This window comes from Hippocampus comes, unplaced genomic scaffold (genome assembly GCF_001891065.2).
Source record: "Hippocampus comes isolate QL1 unplaced genomic scaffold, H_comes_QL1_v1.1 scaffold261, whole genome shotgun sequence".
NCBI lineage: Eukaryota > Metazoa > Chordata > Actinopteri > Syngnathiformes > Syngnathidae > Hippocampus > Hippocampus comes.
The window spans coordinates 6,781,259-6,794,233 of NW_017805824.1; the positions used below are offsets into that span (position 1 = coordinate 6,781,259).

Below are 12,975 nucleotides of genomic sequence, written 5' to 3' on the forward strand. Positions count from 1 at the left end.
ATAACAGGAGAATAACGGTGCAGCCACACATCATTCCCTGATCTCAACCCTACTGAGATCGTGTGGAGCATCCTCAAAAGGAAGATCTACAGTATGTGGCGGGCAAGACTTCTGAGATGTGATACAGGCAGAAACTATCTATGGACTTACAATTATACTGAACAAGACAATTGTTAAGGTGATATTAAAATTGGGCTGACTCAACTTCCATCCATCCATTTTCCGATCTGCTTTATCCTCACAAGTGTCGTGGGGAGTACTGAGCCCATCCCAGCTGTCTCCGGGCAGTAGACGGGGGCCCTGAACTGGTTGCCAGCCAATCGCAGGGCAGGCTGACTCAACTTGATTGGCAAAATATTTTGGGTCAAATTGTGCTCTTCAAATTATCTCGATGTAACATTTTTTTCTTCACAGTCTGTTTTTTTTAAACTGTTGTCCACAATACTTGTAATTAATAAAAATAAATACTGTTCCACCATGCTTGATTTGTTCAAAAAAATCTTGAAGCTAATTATTGATGAGCACAAAAGTTTATTCAATGTAAATTGCACTGACTATTGAGGAAAATGAAGAAAAACAACATATGCTTAGTATTTTGGAAGTGTATTAAGTAGCCTAAATGCGGTGAACTTTTTCAACTCTGACTTTGCGTGAGGTGGGTTCTATCATATTTTCATTATTCCAAGTGTTTTCTTTATGATTAAGAGATGAATAGCTATATCGCAGTCAGCTTTGACCCATCCCATCAAAACAATGTAAAGATACCAATGAAATCCCATAGTGAGTCCTGTGTGTGGCATTCATCTCGAAGACACAGAGCACTGGGAATGAGCAGGATATCTCCGAGGAGCACATGAAATGACTAGCTTCACGCCAAGTCAAATGACTCATTTCCTGAAATGACTAGTTTTGGCAAGATTACTTTAGACATGCAATTGGTTACAGCTACAAGTTAATAGTAGATTGAGTGCAACTATTTCAAAAGAGTTCCCAAACTAATACAACCAACATTTACATTTGTGTTCATTTTGACTAAATGCTCTTAAATGTTAACCATTTTTATGTTTTAAATTTGTATCGTGTTAAAAATATTACAGCTACACAAACACAATAGTATAAATGAGAGCTACCTAAATTAGTACCACTGTACTTGCAGCAAAGATGACAATAAACGGAAGCTATGTCATCATCATTTCAAGACACGGGAAGGTTGGCCCTTACTTCCCATTTTATTGTGTACGTGTGTGACCCCCTCCTGAACCTGACAAGACTGAAATGAAAACATGGTCGGCAGGTGGTTTAAGGTTAAAATGTTGAAAGTACTTCCATCCGTTTTTTTGTTTTTTTTTCATTCCACTTAGCCTCACTAGGCTGACAGACCCACTTAGGGCAAGAGGCGAGGTACACCTTGAAATGTTGACAGACAATCGCAGGGTACATGGAAACAAACCACCTCTCGTATTCACATTCACACCCACGAAAAATGTATAATCCTCTGTTAACTGAACATGCATGTTTTGGGAAGGTGGCAGGAAGCTGGAATACCGCGAGAAAACCCACACAAGCATATTAACAACATGCAAACTCCACATAGGAAGACTGGAGCTAGGATTTGAACCCCCCAGCATTGGAACATATAGTGCTACAGAACAAGGATGGATGGGTGTTAAAGCGTGCTACATGATGGACACTGTCGATTGTTCTCTTTTGTTTATGTTTCAGTTCCTGCCAGAGTGGCGGGCGGTCCCTTCGGCGGAGCACCTGTCATGCGTTGCAATCAGTGGACTATAAAAGGCCTTCAACTTCTGTAGTCACCTGTCAGATTATTCAGCCTTGCTCACGACTCTCGTACCAAGTGCTTGTTTACTCTAGTCTCTCATCACGTTCCGTTCTTGCTCATGTAAGTCATGTTTTTGTCATATTCTCGGTTATTATTGTGCGTGTAAAAGAAAAGAAACCCACCGAGTGAAATGTGAAACAAATGACTCCAGAATATTGTGTTTAACCTCTTTCAGGTTAAATAGGGCTCTTGCATTGGTGTTCACATCTACAGCCAATTGTTTTGCTCTGACAACAAGTAACCAGAGGCAGTTAACAGCCATCATCATGCTGTAGAATGTGGACAGCGGGGATGTTGTTCTTTGAAATGCACAGCAGGTGTGTCTGTCCAATTACCCACAACACTGTCAGCTGAACATTTGGTATGTGTTGATAACAAAAAAAAAAAAAAAACGTCATTGTGAATGTGAAATCTGTCAAATAATGCTTCTCACTTTTGACAAGAAATAAAAATGGCTACGGCTTTGTGACTGTAGAGGCAGGCAGCTAATAAGATGATTATATTTATTATGGTATCAAAAATTATTGCTTTCATCAGACGATTAAGATAAAATCTGATTTGCACCTCATATTGATTATATTGGGGCATTGGATGAGCATTCCACTCTGAACATCTATCTGCAGTACAGTATGAGTACACAACTGGACTTGTCAGGGTTCACCTTTGCGCGATGTTGTGATCCCTGCACCATGCAGTTCAAAGGGGGCTTATCTAACGTAATCCATCTCTTTCTTGACTAAGAAAAGACCATTGTCGAATAAAAAAGAAACCTTAAACCTATTTCAACTAAGAAGAAGACAAGATGAGCATCATAGCGCTACCCGTCACCTAGTTTTTCTCCAATTTAAAAACCTCAGCTGCACCGTCAGCACTTCCACCAGAAGAGTCTCGAGTAGTGAACCAAAAGCCGACAAGTCAAGTGAGAGGTGCCTTCCACGTCACCAACACAAGCCTCTTCGCCTCTCTCAGAAGCCAATGTTGATGAATGTTAATTATTGTATAAGGTTTTATGATGAAATATTTTGGTAAATATGCGTACTATTGTAATAGTTGTCTCAAATATGTAAAGTCTAAATAGTCTTTACATATTTTAAACATACTGGCACCTGTGATGTTTCTTGCTTGCAATAACAGCAATGATCAGACATCGTGGACAGCGGCTCTTCCATCCAGCTTAGTCCCGCACGTGCATAAATAACTGATCTGCTGTCAACTGCCAGTAATCTCAAACCTTCACCAACAGAGGGTGTAAACATATTGTGGAACAACTGTGAAATCTCGGATCCTGTTTAACTGCATGCAAACATTCCACATCCAAATCCAAAAATTCCTGGGGAGGAGACAAGTCCTACTTAGTGGTTTTTCACTTTTCGCAGAGGGGGTCCGGTACCAATTAACAAAAATTAGGGATTACTGTATATACTCATATACTTACACTGCCCTGGTTTCCCTCCTGCCTCCCCCCTCATCCCTTGCATACCTGCTTCAGATCTTTATTTTCCTGCCTGGAAGTTGCATTCATATTCCAGCAACCAGCTCAAAACAGGAGACTTTCCCTCCGGCCACAACAATATCCACACGTTAAAAAAAAATATATCTGCATCATTACATGTTGTTCATCCCTTTTGTCTGACACTGCATACTCCTCACAAACGGAACCCAAACAAAATTTGTCTTTGGTAGATAATTTCTTCATTGTAATAATGTTTCTTGACAATAAATTTTATGCCATTAGAAAGCGTGTTTATTTCTCTTTTGAATGGTGTCACATGTGTAAACAATATGCATTTGTGGGATGAACAGCAGAGCTAAGTATGTGGGCTAGCTCATAATAAATGAATAAATAAACACATACATAAAAATGCAAAATCTCTGCTTATTTTGCTGTTGTTGCCATTGACTATTGTTGAGCTTCTGGTACCTGAAAACGTGGAGGCATGTTAAGTGATTCGTCCAAATTCTGCCAACAGCATTTGGATCATAGGGTCAAACTGTGGAGAAGATGCTGAGATGAAACTTCCTTACTTTTTGTGTTAAATTTATGTGTGCACACCACCAGCGATTCATTTTCCTAGTCAAAGGTGGCTGTCACAAATTTTGCTCTGACAAGCCTACCAGAAATGCTGACGTTTTGGGGCAGCTCGCTGAGTGGCTGAGGAAACAATTCCACTGGTAATGTACGGTGCATATAAAAAGTTTACACATTCCTGTCCAATGCTAGGTTTTTGTGACAACCCCCAAGCCCCTCAAGATAATTCATTTAAAAATATAATCTACCATTGATGTGGCCTATAATGAACAACTCAATTGAAAAAGAAACTATTCGATAGGAGAAGTGAAAATAAACATATACGGCAACACATAATCTTATAACTGGTGTTGTGGTTTTAACCAGTCACATTTTACTCAATGTTACATCAACACACATGCTTCCATTTCATCTGCCTCTGATTAACACATAACAAATAGTGTTGATGTTCGAGAGGGCAGGGGTTTGATTCTGGGCTCGGGGCTTAATGTGTGGAGCCTGCACGTTTTCCCTGTGCCTGCGTGGGTTCTCTCCAAGTACTCCGGTTTCCTCCCACATTCCAAAAACAAAAACATGCATGGTAGGTCATTTGGAAACTCTGTATTGTCCTTCGGTGTGTTTGTGAGTGTGAATATATTTGAAATCCATACAGATAAAATACATAAAGAGAGTGTTTGAGTGATAAATGAGCCATTCCTTCAATACAATTAGATGGAACAAATATAGAATTTAGATTGCAAATATTGTTCCATGCATCTAATGGTGTTTCAGTTAGCAAAGTAAAGGTAATAGACATTCAATCACTTTCTTTCAAATGTTGATGACTTCTTTAAGTGAATTTACTTCCTTGCCCAAACATGCCCCATTGAATATACTTGGCAGAAAACTGTATTAATATCCTGCACTTTCTCCTACAATATAATATCGAGGAACATATTGCTCTTGTTATGAAAATGTATGAAGCATTATCCACAATTCTTTTGTAGCTTTAATAATTACAAGCTGGCGACTTGAATAATAGCACATGTTGTAAGAGGTAATCGTATGCAACATTATGACAGAAATGAAGTAGCCTGCATTATTAGGCAGCAAACATACTGTAACTCATCCTGATAAATAATTCATTATGGCGTTTGCTGTTTATTATGTTGCACACAATAACTATTATTTGAAGATGGATTGTCTTCTTTGACATTACACAACTTTTTTTGCCAGTATGAGAGTCAGAATGTCATGTCAAACAACTAACATAAAAAAGTGAACTTCATGAGTAAGACCAATAGCTGGGGAGGAAATTAAAGGAGAAAAAAATTATTGAGATTATACACATGCACTTCTGTGAGCAATTTTAGAAAGCTAAAGTGGTGCTTTCAGCAACACGCTTCCTTGTAAAATATACACCACTAAAGGAGGAAGTAGCATTGGAAAAGTACACTCCTGACTTCCAACATTTTTGTCTCCATGGCAACTAATTTGAAGGCTGTGACAGAAAAAAGGTGCCTTGGTAACTTCACAGTGGAGACAAGACAATTGCATCAAATGGCAGCGTGTGAATGTTAATCACACGGACCACAATTTAAAAACCATCTCAACATTTGTCCTCAAACACGTTTCTGCATAACAGTATGAAAAGTTTTTATTCCCAATTGTATGTGTAGCAATGTATGTATGTACTTATATACATTGTATGTATGATTGATTGTATGTATGTGTATGTACAGGTATGTACAGTATGCCTGTGTGCATGTATTTGCAAGAGTTTTAAACGCGGTTGCCATCCCGTATCAAAATTACCACTGAGTGCGCGTGTGTGCATGCATGCATGTGTGTGTGTGTGTGTGTGTGTGTGTGTGTGGGGGGATGGGATAGATTGAAGCTAATTTCTCTTTTTTAGCTTTCACTTGTTAGAACAAACTCTGGTATAGTGGAAAGGTTTGAAAAGTAGGTTGGCAGTAGGCGGGATACACCCTCAACTGGCTGCCAGCCAATCGCAGGGTACACAGATGGACAACCATCGCGCTCACACTCACACTTAGGGGCAATTTAGAGTGTTCAATCAGCCTGCCGTGCATGTTTTTGGAATGTGGGAGGAACCGGAGTACCCGGAGAAAACCCACGCAGGCACGGGGAGAACAAGCAAACTCCACACAGGAAGGCAGGAGCCGGAATCGAACCCTGCATCTCTGCAATATGAGGCAGACGTGATAATCACCGTGTCATCCCCCAATACATATCAATTTGTTTTATTTTTTTAAGATATTTGGAATTGGAGTCATCTTAAGTACCGGTAATGAAAATTTTAAAATTATAACTACATTTTTTATCAGGTACTCGGAACTGTATTGAAAAACATTTTCAAAGTAACTCTCCCAACCTAGAATATAACAGATGAGAGGTGAGAATGAACATGCTCAATCTTGCGCGTGACAAAACATTGGGGAGTTTCTAACCCTTATGCATCTAGAAGACAATTCAGTGAACAATTACCAAATGTCACAAATACATAAAACATAAATGTACAAGAGATGTAATAATAATAATAATACATTTTATTTATAAGCGCCTTTCAAAATACCCAAGGACACTTTACAATCAAAAGAGCAATAAAACCACAGATAAAATTATAAATAATAAAAGCGATGAGTTTAAACTGTATATGCAATTTTAAATAGGTGGGTTTTAAGATGAGTTTTGAATATAGGAAGAGAGTCAATATTTCGGATGTCGGGTGGGAGTGAGTTCCAGAGTTTGGGGGCAGAGCGGCTGAAAGCTCTGCACCCCATCGTGCTGAGACGGGCAGAGGGTACACAGAGGTGGAGGGAGGCCGAGGACCTGAGGGAGCGAGACGGAACAGAAATTTGAAGAAGGTCCGACAGATAGGGGGGGGCAAGGTTATGAATGGCTTTGAATGTGAAGAGGAGTATTTTGAAGTTGATACTCAGTTTGACAGGGAGCCAGTGCAGCTGTTGGAGGATGGGGGTGATGTGATGGAAGGAAGGGGTTCCAGTGATGATATGGGCCGAAGAATTCTGGACCAATTGAAGTTTATGGAGGAATTTGTTGTGGACACCGAAGAGAAGTGAGTTGCAATAGTCAATACGGGAGGTGACGAGACTGTGGACAAGGATGGCAGTGGAGTGAGGGGTGAGAGAGGGACGGAGACGGTTGATATTGCGTAGGTGGAAATACGCGGACCGGGTTATGTTATTGATATGAGAGTGGAACGATAGTGAGCTATCGAGAATGACACCCAGGCTCTTGACCTGAAGGGAGGGGGATACATGTGTGGACATCTGAAAATTTGCAAACATATCAGAGGAAAGGGTATGTTCCAATTATATTAAATAGGAATTAAAGGTTATGTAAAAATTAGGCAGCTCCTTCACCCCCCCAGAGAACTAAAAATAACAAGCTATGCAAAATCACTGTTGCTATTTTTACCACATACCGAGAAACCACTCTAAACAAATATTGAAATGGAACATTTAATAGAGGGCCTCATGAAGGAAAGTGTTTTGATGGCTGTGATGATATGAAAATAGATATATAAATCTGAATCTGAATCTGAATGTGAAGAGAGGAGTAAACATCAAGCAATGAAGGGGAAAAACACTGCTCTTTTTTTTTTCTCCGTCAATCTTAAAGTGGGTGTTGAAGTGGGACTCAGCAGCCATGAAAGATTGTGGTTCCAGCCTGTGGTTTTCACTCTAGGCTGAGTTCTCATTGAGGAGACAAAATGGACCTATCAGAGTGCCGAGTTGGTGCTATACATCCTGAAAGGTCTGGTCCAACAATCAAACATAAAACAACAAATCCAAAATGTGTACCAAACACTGCTTCCAAACCAATCTCAATTTTTTAAGGTCGGTTCAACAAAGCCACTCATTTGTTTGTACTGTATATTGTTTAATAGGCATGTGTGTGGAAATTAATGTAATTTTAAAGAGATTACAAATGATAACAATACTTCATTCTGTTAACAACTATGTCCTATTGTTTGCCAGAATTTACAGTATCCCTTAAAGCGAACTCTTGCCCTTTTCATTTCTATTCTCAGGCTAATTCTATAGTGGTAAAAGAAAAAAAAAAGGGGGGGACCCAAATCCAAAACAACACATATTTTACCAATTCTCAGCTCCTTCTTACCTTGTCATGACTGCAGAAGGGAGGGGCATAAAGAGTATTTTCCAAAAATGAAGGTGCAGGCACAACACAAATACGCCTTAAGGCGGCAGTACACTTCAGCCCTGTTTTAGCCATTTACAGTAGAGCCAGTGTTCATGTGCGGAGTGGTGCCACACCCGGAGAAGCCCACAAGTGAGCCACAGAAGTGCACTTGGACAAACAAACCGACTTGCTGTGACTATTTAAAAAAATACTCCACACTTCCCTACTGAATTAAATATTCCACCATGTCTTGTAAATACCACGAGCATGAGGCCTTATGGAATGCTATCCATTGAAAACACACATAAAGAAAGCATTGCTGCATGCAGCTTTAGTCTTGACCACAGTGTGCAGAGGTTGATTGTAAACAACGGGTTATTCTTGTAGCCCAATTTCTAAAACATTGATATCTATCGCAAAACCGCTTCACAGTTTGCAAAACTAAAAGCACGAACACTGCTTTGTACTGAGTTTATAATCTTTTAACACACAACTCACTGCTTTATACTCAATGTCTGAATGATAAACACACCCCATGCAAAACTATACACATTTATGGCTATTATTTACACTCTTCTGCCAACTGTTTGGCCACACTATGACAAGAGAAAATTGTTTTACATAATTACCGGTCGGTCACTTTGCAATCAGCCTTCCCATCAGTGTGTACTTGACGCAAGGGTGCTTACTAATATGATGGCTTGTGTTTGTGCAAAATACTATTTGCATGAAGATTTGAGTGTTAAGCAAAGACGTATTTGCTTTTGCAAGAGAAGTGCGATGTTTTACCAATTTTGCGAAATGTTTTATTTGTGTGAAGAGTTTTGCAAAAATAGCCAATATGTGCCATAACCGTCAGAAAAAAAAACTGTCATATTGCCAATTGTCATGAGCAATCACTTCATCACTTCAGGCACGTTCAAGCTGAAGATCTATGGAAGGACACAGGAAAAGGAAGCGGCCTCCTTTTTCTTAACTGTCGCCATGCACAACCTGGAAAGAGTCAAGTTGGGTTATCACGAGCTCGAGATTTTAAGAGTAGCCATTTGGTTATATAAAGAGCATGAGCTAAGTCGCTCTCACAAGAAATAAAGCGATTTTCCATCATTTGGTTCGAGCTGACAGCTAAATGTTCTGCCATGTGTCCAAAACATAATCAAATTATAATGATTGTCAACCAGCACAACCCAAATACTGTAATGCCTTTCATGTATTATGCCTCATGAAAAAGCAAAAAAGATGATGATACAAAAGTCGAAAAGGAAGTTCTCACCAACAGTAGCACCCAGAGCTCTGGACAGAAATAATGGGCCTTGTGACACAAAACAGCCCATGTACTTTTGAATTTTCTCCAATGTAGTCATTCATTATTGCAGACACAGGTCCATATAACACAAGAATGGACAAGTACACAAAAGAAATAACAAAACAAAAAATGAAACTGTACATATGAAAACGTGTACAAAATATTGTACCAATGCAATCTAACATGAGAGGAGATCTTATAACAGCTCCAGTCAATTATTCAAGGTTTCTTTGACATCCACTGCCATTCTGTTGATATTATTTAATTATTATGTACGAGATATTCTCCTAATGGTAGCTACCAAAATAACCAACCAACAACTTGCTTTTTGTCTGTCTGTATGAAGTATGAGGACTTCAATTATTCAGTATGTGTCTGTGCAGTGTGGATTATACACAAATCGGGTTGAGACTCAAGGCTCCACGCAGGGAACAACCTTTGTGACCATGTCTTAAGCCTGCATTGTATCATTGTCTGTTAAAATTGTCTCTGAACCAAATGTTAATGTTCAATGTCTAAGACAACCAAATGTGGTCCATCACAAACTAATTAATGAAAAATGAACATGAACCACTGATGGCAATCAGTTCTGAATGTGCATGTTTCAGAGATGTTTTAAAGCAGGGGTGCCCATTACGTCGATTGTGATTGACCGGGAGCTCGTGGACTGGTCCCAAATCGATCGCGAGGAGTGTAGAGGAAAAAAACATGTGTGTGTCTCTGGGCATGTTAGTAATATATCTTTTGTGTTGATGCACACTGCACCTTAATCGTCCGATCAGTCTCACTTTCACAAAAATTATTAAATAAAGAAAAGAAAAGAAAGCAGGTCATCTTTAACCGATTGTGGCGCGTGACCTGCGTCATCGGAAGTTGTTAGCACTCAACAGTCTGCAATTGCCGCTTGTGATCAGAGCTGTTATGATATAGCTTTTATCGTTGTCATTATTCTCATTCAGAGTTTGTTTCATGTACAATTCACTGAGGGCACAGGCACAGAATGGGAATCTGGAGGGCCAAGAGAAGCATTTTAAAACGGTGCGTGTGAGCTACGACAGTAACAGGGTGCGAAAGTGATTCGCGTGCCTCCGCGTCAGAATGTTGCTCATCATGCCATGTGTGTGTAAGTGCATGCGTGTGCGGTAACGGGTCGATCGCGGGAGGTTGGTTGATCAAAAAGTAGATCTTCGGTCAAAAAAGTTTGGGCACCCCTGTTTTAAAGTATACTGACACACAAACACAAAACGATCAAAAACAGCATTCAGTCTTTAAAGGAGACATATTAGGATTTTTTCTCCCCCTTCACATTTTAAAACAGTACCCTGGTGGCTCTCATATGCTCTGCTCAAAATATCCCAAGAATCTAGAATTGTAGCATACTTATCATCCATCGCCTTTTAACTGCTCTTCTGGAATCAATTAGTTTTAGAGGCTTATGCAAATGAGCCACAGCTCACCCCACCATCACGAGAACAGCTTTGCATCACTATGACAACCAGCGTCAGAGCTGTTTTAAGCCCCAAATGAGAATTTTACTTTTGAAGAAGTGAGCAAGTGCTGAGTACACTTGAGCCCACAAAAACAAAGTCAAAGCATTGATTACATTTCAACCTACCAAAAGTCACAATCTGAGCGACTGCTACCGATATAGCAGGTCTTTTTTTTTTTTTTTTTTTTTGCCTAATGCTATGCCAAGACGCAGTGCCCCACTAGTTTTAGCTGATGTTGCAGTTTGTCTTTCTTTGCATACCTAAGTTACTTTGTATTCAATACAGAGTAGTGACAAAACTGTGTGTGTGTGCGTGTGTGTGTGTGTGCGTGTGTGTGTGTGTGGGTGTGTGCGTGTGTGTGGGTGGGGGTGTGTGTGCACATGCACACATGGCGTATGATATACCGGTATGAATTTTGTATTGTTAGTTTTGAAACACAAATGATTGAGCACAAGTGAGATGGCCAGAAAGTCAAGCGATTCAGTTGATCTGTTTATGAGCTTCATATGAATTATTAGAAATACATTTAAACAAAGAAATACATGAAAATCCAAAATGAACACCATATTTTGGGAACATATAAGACCGCAAAAAGCCAACCAACACAAAAAATAGCTTTTAGAAGTCCTGGGCAAATAAAGTTCCTGTATGCTCCTCAAAAAAGAGAAAGCGAAGGGAAGGAATACTCCCTGGAATGGTTGGTATTTCGAAATGTTGTTCTTATCCACAAGTTTATTTCTGGCTTACATCGTGGTCTCGGGAGACATAGTTTGGTCTGTCAGAGCTCACAATGTCCATCATCATAACATGTTATCATAACATGTTAACAAAAGAAGATTTGAAAATGTGGCCACTAACTGAGCAGTGAAAGACCGTACTTGGTACTTACTTTTAAAATATATAACAACTGTGAACATCAAAGTGTGAACTATTAAACTATTAAGATTCATGTTTTTGTACCTTTTAGGTAAATCAAGAGCAACATTCGTGAAGAAATTTCAACCTAAGATAAACAGTGAAATGGTACAGATACTCATCCTACAACTTCAGCCCACCAGTGCTTCCATTCATTAAAGTTAAAACTCTTAAACAAGCTCTCTCACACCAGAGCATCTACATGGTAAGACTTGACCAAAACATTAATTAAATAAACAGTGCAGTCTGAATTTTTTAAAATGGGTGTTTCCAATAAATATTATTTATTTTCAATAGTGACAAATAGGAAAATAACTTACCCTTAATAATGGCACACTCTGTGGATACGGGCTGCTCTCTCTCTTTCCTGCAGTGTGGCAAAACTTCCCAAGCTTTTTCCTCTCCAGAGTCTCTCTCCCCCTCCTACCACATGGAGGCACATGTGACTGACATTCGACCTGTAAAAGCAAATGCTGACATCTAGTGGCAGCTAAAACAGTAGCACTTTGTGTCGACACTGCGGTACTGTAGTTTATAAACTCAAATTCACCGAATGTGTGGAATATTACAGAGCCCCTAAGATAACGTGAAGGGGGAAAAAAACAACTTTGCGTTTCTACGGCATGCTTTGCGTTCCCTCGCAAAGTTCCCGAGATAACTCAAACTTTTTTTTTTTTTTTTTTTTTTTTTTGCAAGGGAACGCTTTTTTTTTTACACGTTATGTACTTCCAGGTCATCTTACGGGTGAATGAAAACAACGAACGTGAAGAGTTTCCATCTGTGGGCGAGTTGAAGTGACTTTGAAATTGGCTTGAAATAAATACAAAGACATAATATCCGCTCTTGATGTTGAGTTTTCAAATAAGCAAAATCTGACATTTGAAGCGAGTGCTGAACAAAAGAGTACTATTTCTTCGGTCCTTGTTGACTTTATTCGCAACCAATCGGAGCATTCCGGACAGCTACATGGTTACAGATGGATGTAGAGTAAATGCAGAGAACATGGACTTCATTTCAGGAAAGAGGATGTTCATCTGGCGCTGAAAGAGTTGGATCCGAGAGGAGTGATGTTAAGAGATGCAAGACGTTCTCAGCACAGCTACTGTTGCACTGACACACATAAAATGACACCATCGTGTGTGGAGGGGAGTTTCCATTGGAAAAGTATTCACACCAAGTGTTCACACCGAGTTTGTCTTCCTGCACTTTAAAAATACTTTACAAATAA

The 12,975-nt window shown here is 39.5% G+C and overlaps 1 protein-coding gene across 1 annotated transcript in view; it reads right to left on the reverse strand.

The window, feature by feature from the left end:
* Positions 1-12,170, reverse strand: part of tspan4a (tetraspanin 4a) — a 137,798-nt gene extending 125,628 nt beyond the window's left edge. The window contains exon 1 of the mRNA XM_019886714.1: positions 12,068-12,170. The gene's annotated coding sequence lies outside the window, so the exon portion shown is untranslated. The remainder of the gene's footprint in view (positions 1-12,067) is intronic.
* Positions 12,171-12,975: the final 805 nt, after the last annotated feature.